The sequence below is a fragment of the Uranotaenia lowii genome, chromosome 2, assembly GCF_029784155.1.
Source record: "Uranotaenia lowii strain MFRU-FL chromosome 2, ASM2978415v1, whole genome shotgun sequence".
Classification (NCBI taxonomy): Eukaryota; Metazoa; Arthropoda; class Insecta; order Diptera; family Culicidae; genus Uranotaenia; species Uranotaenia lowii.
Window position 1 is genome coordinate 46,962,405 of NC_073692.1, and position 15,476 is coordinate 46,977,880.

At 31.6% G+C, this 15,476-nt stretch overlaps 1 protein-coding gene across 6 annotated transcripts in view; it reads right to left on the reverse strand.

Moving 5' to 3' along the window:
* The window catches only part of LOC129743966 (serine-rich adhesin for platelets-like), a 274,223-nt gene that overhangs the window by 246,188 nt on the left and 12,559 nt on the right, over positions 1-15,476 (reverse strand). The gene's annotated exons all lie outside the window — the stretch shown is intronic.

Below are 15,476 nucleotides of genomic sequence, written 5' to 3' on the forward strand. Positions count from 1 at the left end.
AACAAGCTGGAGATAGTCGAAGACTTTGTCTATCTCGGTTAACTGGTGATTGCAGACAATGACACCAGCCGTGAGATCCGGCGGTGAATTATCAACGGAAGTCGTGTCTACTATGGACTCCACAAGCAACTGCGGTCGAGAAGATTTAGCCCTCACACGAAGTGTAACCTGAATTTGACGCTCATTAGATAGGTTATTCTCTACGGGCATGAGATATGAATATTGCTAGAGGAGGACCTGCTCATACTCGGAGTATTTGAGCGCCGAGTGTAAAGAATCATCTTTGGCGGCGTGCAGGAGAACGGAGTGTGAAGGCGAAAGAGGAACAACGAGCTCGCGCGAGTCTACGGTGAACCATACTACTTTTTTCCCAAACTCAAAGAAAATCTATGGAAACCCCAGAAAATTTGTAAAGGGTCCAAAAATAGGAGATTCTTGTCTTTTAGACCTCACATCATCGAAACTTTGTGTAAATACCAACAAATCATCAAGGGCGCGAATTTTTAATTGAGGCGTAATTCAGAAAGAATATTGAGAATTTCTAACATTTTTTGACAGCTTTACGCAAATAAACTACAAGTAAGTGTAAATAAAAAAGTTCCAGATATTGTTATGCTGATAGAACTGACGGGGAGTGGAATTGTTTGAGATAATCACAACAGAAATTTAAGTGTTTTTAATTGTTAAAAAATTGTAATACTTTTGTATGACAATATTTGATTGAAGATTACATTCTTAATGAATTCGTTTATTTATTTTCGAAAAATCAAACTTTTTATAGGAAATTTAGTTCTAGGTCCAATGAAAAGAGCTAGTTCAGTACCAAAATAGGAACAGTAGGTTCAAAGTTGGAAATTTGATCACTATATTTTCCCAAATGTTTCGATAATGGTGAAACCTATGTTGAAAATTTTCTATGAAATTTGCAGATAAGATTTTGAACTTAATAATAATATTAATAAATTTCCTTAAAGATATAAAACTCACGTTCGTTTATGAGAAAAACATGGTTACTATGAAACCACCGCTTAAAGGGTCCAAAGTAGGGCAACTAACCCTATTTGTGAAAGGATGTACGACAAATAAAATCTTCCACTTGTCAAATCCTTGAAAAATAATGCAACGTTTGACTTCCTGCGATTTTCTAGCGAATCCAACCCGACCAGCATGCACAGGGCTCGGTAATCCGGCATTTCCCCTTGCCATCCAAGATTCCTCAGTGCGTATTTGAGAAATTTCTTTTGAACTCTTTCCAATCTGTTAACGTGGACATAGTAGTAGGGTTGCCAAACAACACTGACGTACTCGATAGTGGTCCAAACTAATCCTACATAAATTGAGACGATTGTGTAAGGGTCATTCAACTCATGGCAGACTCTACTGACCATTCCAAACATAGAGTTAGCTTTGGTTACTACCTGCTCTATGTGTTTCGCGCAAATCAGTTCTGTGTCTATCTCGACTTCAAGATCCTTTACAGAGGTCTTTCCAGTGATAATCAGGCTGTTTTCAAGGCCATAGTCATACATGATATTCGTTAGTTTTCGAGAGACTAACATACTGCATTTTGAGACGTTCAACTTCAATCCATTGGCTCTGCAACAATACGAATATCGGTGCAGTGCGTTTCGGAGAGTCGAGCAATCCTTCAGGTTGCGAACAGGGAGAAACATTTTCAGATCATCAGCGTACATCAGCACAAAAACGTCCTGCAGTACCTCGGAGAACTCGTTCATAGCAGTGATGAAGGGAAGCGGTCCCAAGTGACTCCCTTGTGGCACACCACTGTTGACCGAAAATGCAACAGATCTGACATTCCCCAGCTTTACATATTGAATTCTTTCAATTAAGTATGAATGTATCCATTTAAGGCAAGTATTGGCAATTCTATTTTGGCTGAGCACGGATAGCAGTGCGCTGATTCCGATCACATCAAACGCTTTTGACATATCAGTATAAACGGCTTGCAATCCTCGAATCATCCATCCATAGTTCTCGATGCAAACTCTTCGAGATTTGTTATGGTTGATCGTTTTTTAAGAAAACCGTGTTGAACTTGCGACGTTTTTCTTTTTAACCATGGATACTTCAAAATGATCACACAAAAAATTTTAAATTCTCTGTACCTTAAATTTGAGTCATCGACCATGATTACAGCGCCATAACACGCCTTTGAAAATATTTAAAAGAGTGAAAATAAAATTATGTAATAATAGACTGAGTCGATTTGGGGTCATTTGGGAATTTCTCAGGCCCTGGGGTCTAAAAAGCTTCGCCTGGGTCCAAAACTCATCCATGATTTTTTGCAAAATTTTTAAGAAACCTTTACATGAGTAAATTTGAACTTTTAGGTTTGTATGGGAAAATTGAATATTTTGTACTGAAAAATCAACATCATTTTGGTTTCGTCTGTGGAACCGAGCCAGCTGATGGCTTTTGTGCCAATTTATAAAATTCTTAAAGGAAATTTTCCGCTGAACAACTTTGTCGAAGACTGAAACTTCGTATCTTATAAGGAAAAAACGTTATTAGCTGTTTAACAGGGGTATGTCTTTTTGCGCTGATAAACAATAAATTCAATTTACATCCCTGCAGGGTGCCTAGCGAGGTATTGCGTGACTACTTTCCATGCAACACTTCGCGAGGCTCAAGCATTGATGTCTATTAAATTTATTGTTAATCAATGCGAAAAGACATACACCTGTTAAACAGCTAATAACTTTCTTTCCTAATAAAATGCGAAGTTACGATCTTCGACAAAGTTGTTCAGCGGAAACAAAAATGATGTTGATTTTTCAGTACAAAATATTCAATTTTCCCATACAAATCTAAAAGTTAAAATTTACTCATGTAAACGTTTCTTAAAAATTTTGCAGAAAATCATGGATGAGTTTCGGACCAAGACGAAGCTTATTAGACCCCAGGGTTTGAGAAATTCCAAAATGACCCCAAATCGACTCAGTCTAATGTAATAAAGCTCGGAAATCTTTCGAAATTTTATCCCTTCTGAAAGATTTAAGTGTTCTGTATCACAAACCATAAAATACAACAAACAAAAGAAAATATAAAATTATAACATCTTTGCCGAATGCTGAAAATCCCTCCTAGAAAGAATTCTTTTTTTTTCAAAAAAAAATTCGGTATGCACATACCATGTTGAGGCCATTAACCCTCATCCGTCCCATAATTTTTTACCCGTTACAGTGTCTAGAGTGTCAATTTCACACTCCTGACTAAAACCAAAATATCTTGTTTCTTTACCGATTTTTACAAATTATAATTTCGGAAACCTGTGATGTACTTAACTAAAATAAGTTTCTCAGTCATTATTCACCTTCAACATTTAAGTTTTCCGTATTTCAAAGTCTAAGAAAAAATCCGAAAAACATGCTTCGAAAAAAAGGAACATTAACTTCGGAATGCCCAAAACAAATTCAACTTAGTTTTTAAAAACTCTGAAGTTAGAAGCTGTTCGTTGCACGTAAGGATATATTTTTTGAAACTTTTTAAGATCATGACGACAAAAATGTAAAAAAGTGGTGAAAACCCGTACTTTTCAATCAATGATCAGTCAAAATTGTTCAAGTCACACCGGAAAAATTTTGAAAAGTTGACGTAATTTAGCACATTTTGCATTTTTAGATTTTCAAAATACAAAACACAGAATTTTTGACGAATTTTCTAAGGTAGCTGGATTTCAAACTTTTCGTCAACTTGCAATTTCTCAGATTTTCATGTACTTAAATTCAATTTTGCGCTAGATTTTGGTTATCTTAATTCAAAATTTTCGCAAAAAATTTATATTCATCAGAAATTCAATTTTATACCAATTCTAGTGGTGTAATTACACAAGTATGAAAATGTGATACATTGAAAATTGATAAAAAGTTAGAAAAACAATTACCTTTGAAAATTCGTCAAAAATTCTGTGTTTCGTATTTTGACAATCTAAAAATGCAAAAATGTGCCAAATTACGTCATCTTTTCAATCCTCTTTTCATAATTTATCTGATTTGACGTAAACAATTTTGAATGATCATTAGACTGCCCCAAATTTGTATGGGAAATTCAAAACCTTTAAAATGTTATGCGCTGCAGGCTGAAATTGATCCTAGTCCTAGTACAAGATCTCATGCCAAATTTGGGCCAGATCGGATCACGGGAAGGGGTCGCTCAACGAGCCTGAAGTTTGTATGGGATTTCGAGACATTTTGCTCGGGAGAAACATGAAAAACCAATTTTTCATCAATAACTTTGGTTCCCGTCGGCCGATTTCTTTCAAAAACGAGTTTTCTTAAAGCCTAAACTAAAAATAATATTTCATCCGAAGACTGCATTTCAATTAGAGTTAAGACAAGAAAGTTATTAGGCTTCAAAATGGGCTAACTTTTTTAAGAATTGTATTCATCACTGTTAATAAGTCGAGGCGGTCGAACATATTGACGCCTCATTAATAGTGCTGAATACCACCGTTAAAAAAGTTAGCCCGTTTTTGAAGCCTTATAACTTTTTTATCTTAACTCTTATCGAAATGCAGTCTTCGGATGAAATATTTGTCATAGTTTAGGCTTTAAGAAAACTCGAAGAAAGAAATCGGCCGACGGGAACCAAAGTTATTGATGAAAAACTGGTTTTTCGTGTTCCTCCCGAACAAAATGTCCCAAAATCTCATACAAACTTCAGGCTCGTTGAGCGACCCCTTCACGTGATCCGATCTCGCCCAAATTTGGCATGAGATCTTATACTAGGCCAAGGATCAATTTTAGCCTGCAGCGCATATTTTTTTCAAAAGTCGGGTCATTTGGGGCACTCTAATGATCATTGATTGAAAAGTACGGTTTTTACACCACTTTTTTACAGTTTTTGTGGCCTTGGTCTTTAAAAATTTCAAAAAACATATATGCTTATGTGTCACGAATAGCTTCTAGCTATAGCTTTCTTAAACATTATGAGAAGTTTTGTTTTGAGCATTCCATAGCTTATCTACAGTCTTTTTTCCGAAGCATGTTTTTTCGGATTTTTTTTTCTTAGACTTGGAATAACGGAGAACTGAAGTGTTGAAGGTTGAAAATATCTAAGAATCATACTTGAGTTACATTACAAAGTATCCAAAACTATAAATTTTGTAAAAATCTGTTGAGAAACAAGAATACAAGAGATATAACGGTTTTAAGCGAAGAGTGATAAATTGACACTCAAGGTCTGATTAGGGAGTTTTTTTTTCCTGGTCTTTCAGGGTGCGTCTATAAAAAAAGTAATGATTCAATATTAAAGATTTCAAGAATTCATTGAGGGTACCCGAAGAAATTGTTTTATTTGAATTCACCCGTATGAAGTTATCAGCCTTAAAACTTCAAATAGTGTCATATTGAAACTCAAAAGCGAATTAGGGTTAAAAAAAAAGGCCATCAAACATTTGTAAAACAAAGCTCAAAATCTATCTGCAATATATCAATATTCAAAATTTTCACAAATTTCACAATTTAAAACACTTTTTAATATTTTTATTCTAATTCTCAAAACATAAGACTCCCAGAATCAAATTTAATTGCTATTCAAAAGCCATGTAAGTTATCAAGAAAATAACAAAGCAGGCGTGTTACTGTTAGAAACTAATAGTGTTTTCGTTTATTGGCAACCGCAACCTAGTTACCCACGAGTGTTGCCCTAACTGCTGTTATTGTGTTCGTTTATTGATTCAGAAGTCCACTAGCTTTGCCCGAAATTTGAACCTCAAGCAGGCGGTTGCACCCCGTAAAAGTTGTCAGTGTTGGGGGTAAACATAAGAGTGAGTATAGCAACCATATATTTGCATCGTCCCGGGCGACGATTCTGTTTGTTTATTCAGAGAATGTTTTGCCCTGCGCTAGTGGAGAAAAACGAAAACGTCATAAGAAATTAGTCAAAACTTTTCCAGAACATTCAAAGGAGTGTATTCGAAACAAATGCAACACTTTGTTTTGTGAATAACTTTTGATTGCATGGATGTAAATTGATGAGATTTTCAACGAATTTACCTGATAATGTCATGTTCACATATAACAATTTTTGGCGTTCCGTCAAGTGGTCTTTGAGATAGCGTCCAATGAAGAAATTTTTGGACTTTAATTCTTGGGCAATACGTGCGCCATCTATAATGCATACCATGAACCACCTTTTTTTAAATCAAGCTATTTTTGATTAAGTTAGCTGTTTCCTGAAACTTGACTTTCAAAATAACTCAAATTTTCGATTGTGGTCGAAGCTATCACAAATTGAGCCGATTGTGGTCCTTCGGCACAAAAACAACATATTTGACTTTTTATCACTCAAAAAATCGGCGATTTTACGAAATGGCACGATTTCGTATCTTATTCAAACAAAGTATGAAATTTGTGGGACGTATTGAAGTGCTTTGCAGAGAAATCGATCGCATTTGGAGGCAGTCTTCTTTGTATTTTTAGCCATTCATTGTGTCAATCGTAATGAAAGACTGGGTTATTTGCAGTTTCCACAGATCGTTAGCCTCCTCAAGTACTGGAAATTAAATTTTTCAATCTCTCCCCTTGTGTATCTCCGAGAAAGGGAAGCGAAACTTGTCAACGAAAAGTTTCTGGTTTCTGGTCACCTACCAGGTGACCGCTAAAGAGTTCGTTTTGTTGGCCATTGCGAAAATTTTCAAAATATCCCCCCACAAGCAGTCCAAATATTTTCCGCACGATTTGACCACCGTATTTTGTTTATTTAACCGGTGTGCAGCTTTTCTACCTAGTAGAAATGAAGTCAGGCCTATTTATAGGTCAGCTAGAAAAACCAGTTAGAGAAATTTGACTTTTTTATCATATCCTCTATTCATATTTTCGGGTTGTGCTTGAAAACGCCTATCATTTAAATAACCTTCACTTTTATACAAATTTCAGCCCACTGTTGGATCCTCTAGGACATCTTAAACGATTGATCATATGAACTTTGGTCGAATAGTTGATTTCCTGCTGTTTTTGGGTCTCCCACTGGCACTTTTCTTGATCCTGCCCAAAAATTTTTGTCAATGAATTTTAGTATTGGACGCTATCTCAAAAACCACTTAACAGATAGTCAACATTGTACACGTACACATTACATTACTAGGTAGCTTCAATGAAAATTACATCAATTTCTATCCATGCATTCAAACCTTATTCACAAAACAAAGTGTTGCATTTTTTCGAATACACTCCTTACTTAACAAAAAGAAATCCGAATATAAACGGTACCGTACTAGGGCAATTAACGGCTTAATAATTCTAGACTTTAATTTCAATTCAGATTATTATCAAATATCAACCAAGGATCAACCAATCCTACCTAGCCTTTCATATTCTTGTAGATGACATATGTGGCATAGCCCTCGGTCAGCTTGTTTTGCCGAAGGCAAAAGAGAAGATCGCGACCACTGATTAAGCCATTAAGAGGAGGCAGAATTGGACATTACGGTTGATTGCTCGAGAGGTCCGAACCCAACTTGACTTAACTCTAAAACGGCGCTGTGTGACGCGAAGCGTCGATTCGAAGCCAACTCGACTCGAGTGTGACATTTGCTGGTCATCAGTTGATTTTATCCGACGGACGATGACGACATGTCTGACGATGGCAGACACCCGCAGCCGCGCGCCGATTGGATGAATGAGATACGGAATCCTCAACGAGCCTGGGGTAGGTAGGTGCGAATTGGTTTTGCAAATGGAAAAGTGATGTTTTGGTCCCGGGGCCGGGTCCGGATTAGTCCCTATTTGGCGTGCAAGCACGTGGATGTGAAAGGTTGCAATGACCTCAACGACACGACTGACTAACTGGGGAAAACGTCGGACTCACAAATCGTTATTGGGAGCGAACAACTTGTTCTAGGGTGAAAGGAAACTTCAACTGGAAATAAAACTCTCTGGCCACAAACTTTTTTTCTTAATTCATAAAACGACTGTAATTCCTTACTGAGAAATAAAAAATTTGAACTTCAGACGATTTTATCATTATTTGGAAAAAAAACTCTAAATCACCCGATGATTCCCTGGAGCCCTAACTTGAATCGCCAATTTCACGAGGTGTTACGGTAATAATTCAATCAAGACACCTCCTAGAACTTGCTGCACCCTTGTTGATTGAAAGTGCATTAATCATTGAGTGCTGGCCGTTTGACCGTCTACGTTTAAATTTATCGAAACGCGATAGAGGAGAGAAAAAAACCAACCATCATTGATTTTTAAGGCATTAAAGTATAAGACGGTCATATTTGGTCATGTTCTGCGGGCTGTTAGACCCTGTAAAGTGTCTGACAGGTTCAAACAACTATGTTTCAGATTACCTACGTTCTTCGCGCATGGGCCTAAGCAAATCGAACCTGAGGCTAAACCTTGAACGTGATCAACGCTGCCTGACCCAAAGTCTGACGGATTTGGCTGAAGATTGAGGTGGCTGTGTTTTGTGGTTCCAAACCGTGGCTGTCACGAATTGAATTTCACACCCGATTATAGCTATGATTGATGGCGCAGATCGGAGATGGATACGGAGGGTGTTGATTACATTGAACTCGCTATCAGAAATCGATCGAGTGAACGAGCAGGAAATTCTAACCGATCGAAACCGAAACGTTTTTTTGGGAAGTGTTGATCTCTCCAAATTGTCAAAATTGTCAAAATTGTCAAAATTGTCAAAATTGTCAAAATTGTCAAAATTGTCAAAATTGTCAAAATTGTCAAAATTGTCAAAATTGTCAAAATTGTCAAAATTGTCAAAATTGTCAAAATTGTCAAAATTGTCAAAATTGTCAAAATTGTCAAAATTGTCAAAATTGTCAAAATTGTCAAAATTGTCAAAATTGTCAAAATTGTCAAAATTGTCAAAATTGTCAAAATTGTCAAAATTGTCAAAATTGTCAAAATTGTCAAAATTGTCAAAATTGTCAAAATTGTCAAAATTGTCAAAATTGTCAAAATTGTCAAAATTGTCAAAATTGTCAAAATTGTCAAAATTGTCAAAATTGTCAAAATTGTCAAAATTGTCAAAATTGTCAAAATTGTCAAAATTGTCAAAATTGTCAAAATTGTCAAAATTGTCAAGATTGTCAAAATTGTCAAAATTGTCAAAATTGTCAAAATTGTCAAAATTGTCAAAATTGTCAAAATTGTCAAAATTGTCAAAATTGTCAAAATTGTCAAAATTGTCAAAATTGTCAAAATTGTCAAAATTGACCAAATTGTCAAAATTGTCAAAATTGTCAAAATTGTCAAAATTGTCAAAATTGTCAAAATTGTCAAAATTGTCAAAATTGTCAAAATTGTCAAAATTGTCAAAATTGTCAAAATTGTCAAAATTGTCAAAATTGTCAAAATTGTCAAAATTGTCAAAATTGTCAAAATTGTCAAAATTGTCAAAATTGTCAAAATTGTCAAAATTGTCAAAATTGTCAAAATTGTCAAAATTGTCAAAATTGTCAAAATTGTCAAAATTGTCAAAATTGTCAAAATTGTCAAAATTGTCAAAATTGTCAAAATTGTCAAAATTGTCAAAATTGTCAAAATTGTCAAAATTGTCAAAATTGTCAAAATTGTCAAAATTGTCAAAATTGTCAAAATTGTCAAAATTGTCAAAATTGTCAAAATTGTCAAAATTGTCAAAATTGTCAAAATTGTCAAAATTGTCAAAATTGTCAAAATTGTCAAAATTGTCAAAATTGTCAAAATTGTCAAAATTGTCAAAATTGTCAAAATTGTCAAAATTGTCAAAATTGTCAAAATTGTCAAAATTGTCAAAATTGTCAAAATTGTCAAAATTGTCAAAATTGTCAAAATTGTCAAAATTGTCAAAATTGTCAAAATTGTCAAAATTGTCAAAATTGTCAAAATTGTCAAAATTGTCAAAATTGTCAAAATTGTCAAAATTGTCAAAATTGTCAAAATTGTCAAAATTGTCAAAATTGTCAAAATTGTCAAAATTGTCAAAATTGTCAAAATTGTCAAAATTGTCAAAATTGTCAAAATTGTCAAAATTGTCAAAATTGTCAAAATTGTCAAAATTGTCAAAATTGTCAAAATTGTCAAAATTGTCAAAATTGTCAAAATTGTCAAAATTGTCAAAATTGTCAAAATTGTAAAAATTGTCAAAATTGTCAAAATTGTAAAAATTGTCAAAATTGTCAAAATTGTCAAAATTGTCAAAATTGTCAAAATTGTCAAAATTGTCAAAATTGTCAAAATTGTCAAAATTGTCAAAATTGTCAAAATTGTCAAATTGTCAAAATTGTCAAAATTGTCAAAATTGTCAAAATTGTCAAAATTGTCAAAATTGTCAAAATTGTCAAAATTGTCAAAATTGTCAAAATTGTCAAAATTGTCAAAATTGTCAAAATTGTCAAAATTGTCAAAATTGTCAAAATTGTCAAAATTGTCAAAATTGTCAAAATTGTCAAAATTGTCAAAATTGTCAAAATTGTCAAAATTGTCAAAATTGTCAAAATTGTCAAAATTGTCAAAATTGTCAAAATTGTCAAAATTGTCAAAATTGTCAAAATTGTCAAAATTGTCAAAATTGTCAAATTGTCAAAATTGTCAAAATTGTCAAAATTGTCAAAATTGTCAAAATTGTCAAAATTGTCAAAATTGTCAAAATTGTCAAAATTGTCAAAATTGTCAAAATTGTCAAAATTGTCAAAATTGTCAAAATTGTCAAAATTGTCAAAATTGTCAAAATTGTCAAAATTGTCAAAATTGTCAAAATTGTCAAAATTGTCAAAATTGTCAAAATTGTCAAAATTGTCAAAATTGTCAAAATTGTCAAATTGTCAAAATTGTCAAAATTGTCAAAATTGTCAAAATTGTCAAAATTGTCAAAATTGTCAAAATTGTCAAAATTGTCAAAATTGTCAAAATTGTCAAAATTGTCAAAATTGTCAAAATTGTCAAAATTGTCAAAATTGTCAAAATTGTCAAAATTGTCAAAATTGTCAAAATTGTCAAAATTGTCAAAATTGTCAAAATTGTCAAAATTGTCAAAATTGTCAAAATTGTCAAAATTGTCAAAATTGTCAAAATTGTCAAAATTGTCAAAATTGTCAAAATTGTCAAAATTGTCAAAATTGTCAAAATTGTCAAAATTGTCAAAATTGTCAAAATTGTCAAAATTGTCAAAATTGTCAAAATTGTCAAAATTGTCAAAATTGTCAAAATTGTCAAAATTGTCAAAATTGTCAAAATTGTCAAAATTGTCAAAATTGTCAAAATTGTCAAAATTGTCAAAATTGTCAAAATTGTCAAAATTGTCAAAATTGTCAAAATTGTCAAAATTGTCAAAATTGTCAAAATTGTCAAAATTGTCAAAATTGTCAAAATTGTCAAAATTGTCAAAATTGTCAAAATTGTCAAAATTGTCAAAATTTTCAAAATTGTCAAAATTGTCAAAATTGTCAAAAGTGTCAAAATTGTCAAAATTGTCAAAATTGTCAAAATTGTCAAAATTGTCAAAATTGTCAAAATTGTCAAAATTGTCAAAATTGTCAAAATTGTCAAAATTTTCAAAATTGTCAAAATTGTCAAAATTGTCAAAAGTGTCAAAATTGTCAAAATTGTCAAAATTGTCAAAATTGTCAAAATTGTCAAAATTGTCAAAATTGTCAAAATTGTCAAAATTGTCAAAATTGTCAAAATTGTCAAAATTGTCAAAATTGTCAAAATTGTCAAAATTGTCAAAATTGTCAAAATTGTCAAAATTGTCAAAATTGACCAAATTGTCAAAATTGTCAAAATTGTCAAAATTGTCAAAATTGTCAAAATTGTCAAAATTGTCAAATTGTCAAAATTGTCAAAATTGTCAAAATTGTCAAAATTGTCAAAATTGTCAAAATTGTCAAAATTGTCAAAATTGTCAAAATTGTCAAAATTGTCAAAATTGTCAAAATTGTCAAAATTGTCAAAATTTTCAAAATTGTCAAAATTGTCAAAATTGTCAAAATTGTCAAAATTGTCAAAATTGTCAAAATTGTCAAAATTGTCAAAATTGTCAAAATTGTCAAAATTGTCAAAATTGTCAAAATTGTCAAAATTGTCAAAATTGTCAAAATTTTCAAAATTGTCAAAATTGTCAAAATTGTCAAAAGTGTCAAAATTGTCAAAATTGTCAAAATTGTCAAAATTGTCAAAATTGTCAAAATTGTCAAAATTGTCAAAATTGTCAAAATTGTCAAAATTGTCAAAATTTTCAAAATTGTCAAAATTGTCAAAATTGTCAAAATTGTCAAAATTGTCAAAATTGTCAAAATTGTCAAAATTGTCAAAATTGTCAAAATTGTCAAAATTGTCAAAATTGTCAAAATTGTCAAAATTTTCAAAATTGTCAAAATTGTCAAAATTGTCAAAAGTGTCAAAATTGTCAAAATTGTCAAAATTGTCAAAATTGTCAAAATTGTCAAAATTGTCAAAATTGTCAAAATTGTCAAAATTGTCAAAATTGTCAAAATTTTCAAAATTGTCAAAATTGTCAAAATTGTCAAATTGTCAAAATTGTCAAAATTGTCAAAATTGTCAAAATTGTCAAAATTGTCAAAATTGTCAAAAGTGTCAAAATTGTCAAAATTGTCAAAATTGTCAAAATTGTCAAAATTGTCAAAATTGTCAAAATTGTCAAAATTGTCAAAATTGTCAAAATTGTCAAAATTGTCAAAATTGTCAAAATTGTCAAAATTGTCAAAATTGTCAAAATTGTCAAAATTGTCAAAATTGTCAAAATTGTCAAAATTGTCAAAATTGTCAAAATTGTCAAAATTGTCAAAATTGTCAAAATTGTCAAAATTTTCAAAATTGTCAAAATTGTCAAAATTGTCAAAAGTGTCAAAATTGTCAAAATTGTCAAAATTGTCAAAATTGTCAAAATTGTCAAAATTGTCAAAATTGTCAAAATTGTCAAAATTGTCAAAATTGTCAAAATTTTCAAAATTGTCAAAATTGTCAAAATTGTCAAAAGTGTCAAAATTGTCAAAATTGTCAAAATTGTCAAAATTGTCAAAATTGTCAAAATTGTCAAAATTGTCAAAATTGTCAAAATTGTCAAAATTGTCAAAATTGTCAAAATTGTCAAAATTGTCAAAATTGTCAAAATTGTCAAAATTGTCAAAATTGTCAAAATTGTCAAAATTGTCAAAATTGTCAAAATTGTCAAAATTGTCAAAATTGTCAAAATTGTCAAAATTGTCAAAATTGTCAAAATTGTCAAAATTGTCAAAATTGTCAAAATTGTCAAAATTGTCAAAATTGTCAAAATTGTCAAAATTGTCAAAATTGTCAAAATTGTCAAAATTGTCAAAATTGTCAAAATTGTCAAAATTGTCAAAATTGTCAAAATTGTCAAAATTGTCAAAATTGTCAAAATTGTCAAAATTGTCAAAATTGTCAAAATTGTCAAAATTGTCAAAATTGTCAAAATTGTCAAAATTGTCAAAATTGTCAAAATTGTCAAAATTGTCAAAATTGTCAAAATTGTCAAAATTGTCAAAATTGTCAAAATTGTCAAAATTGTCAAAATTGTCAAAATTGTCAAAATTGTCAAAATTTTCAAAATTGTCAAAATTGTCAAAATTGTCAAAAGTGTCAAAATTGTCAAAATTGTCAAAATTGTCAAAATTGTCAAAATTGTCAAAATTGTCAAAATTGTCAAAATTGTCAAAATTGTCAAAATTGTCAAAATTTTCAAAATTGTCAAAATTGTCAAAATTGTCAAAAGTGTCAAAATTGTCAAAATTGTCAAAATTGTCAAAATTGTCAAAATTGTCAAAATTGTCAAAATTGTCAAAATTGTCAAAATTGTCAAAATTGTCAAAATTGTCAAAATTGTCAAAATTGTCAAAATTGTCAAAATTGTCAAAATTGTCAAAATTGTCAAAATTGTCAAAATTGACCAAATTGTCAAAATTGTCAAAATTGTCAAAATTGTCAAAATTGTCAAAATTGTCAAAATTGTCAAAATTGTCAAAATTGTCAAAATTGTCAAAATTGTCAAAATTGTCAAAATTGTCAAAATTGTCAAAATTGTCAAAATTGTCAAAATTGTCAAAATTGTCAAAATTGTCAAAATTGTCAAAATTGTCAAAATTGTCAAAATTGTCAAAATTTTCAAAATTGTCAAAATTGTCAAAATTGTCAAAAGTGTCAAAATTGTCAAAATTGTCAAAATTGTCAAAATTGTCAAAATTGTCAAAATTGTCAAAATTGTCAAAATTGTCAAAATTGTCAAAATTGTAAAAATTTTCAAAATTGTCAAAATTATCCAAAATATTTCATTTTTATTTGTTTGCCAATGCAAATGATTGTTTACATAAAAAGCATACTTCATCCTTTTGAACGGCTTCATTGACCCTTTTCTCCGCTAGTGACCTATCGAGGTGAGTGTTAATCTTCTTTTCAAGCAAAGACGTGACAGCTAGCGGAGGAAAAAACAGACCATGCCTCTGAGGTTTGTCACCGAAGTTACGAGTGTTTTACCCCTGCCAAGTAACTACATAGAAATATATTTTCTTGAAACCATTTTAAAGACGGTTTATTGCGCGAACTCACTCTCTCTCTCTGCTTTTCTCGGTATCTTCGCCAGTACTTATCTATCTGTTAATGGACCCAAAGGGTGATGGTTTTCGTTTGTGGAACAACGGTAAAACCACAGCCAAGGAACACGCCAATCGCAAACAACAACAAGCAACGACCGATGAAGCAAAAGGTCGCCATCTTCCGCTTCTCCACCCCCATTCCAGCCCATTTAACAGCAAAAACAGCGAAAAAAAGGGTCCGAAAGTGTTTAAATTGCAGCTCACTCTAAGTGGTGTTATTAGTGTAGTATAACATGATGTTTTCTCGTTTTGTTGTTGATTTTTTTTTTCTGTTATGTCTCTGCTTAGCGAATGACAAAAACAATAACAAACACTCTCAATTGTGGGCTTATTAAAGGGGTTTAAGAAACTCAACTTACAATGAGAAAAGCACGTTTGATCGAGCATTCGCAGGTTGACACAACGATGAGGATGGATCAAGCTGCAGTTTCCCAACAATGAGCTATAAATCTTGGTGAGATTTTTGGTTTCACTTTGATTTATTTGATAGCATTGTTATTATGCTGTGTTTTGGCTACTTGAGGTTTGTGATCTGATTTGTTGATAAAAACATGATAAAAGTCTGAATGACTTAAAATTTGTTGTAAAAATTTTATTTTCAGAACGGTGATCAGTAATCCAATCTGTTCATATGTATGTCAAAATTTATATTTAAAATATTGTTTTTTCTGCAATTATTTGGATTGAAGCTCTCGAAATCACCGTCCCCGACCTTGCACAAAAATAAACTTCTTTTCAATTATTACTTGTCAAATCTTACGTGCTGCGGCATCCTAGGCCTAGCATAATAGAAGGATCCAAATATAAATACGGACAGATTGGACCACGGGAAGAGTTCACGCAACAAGCTTAAATTTGTATGTTGTTTCAAGCGTAT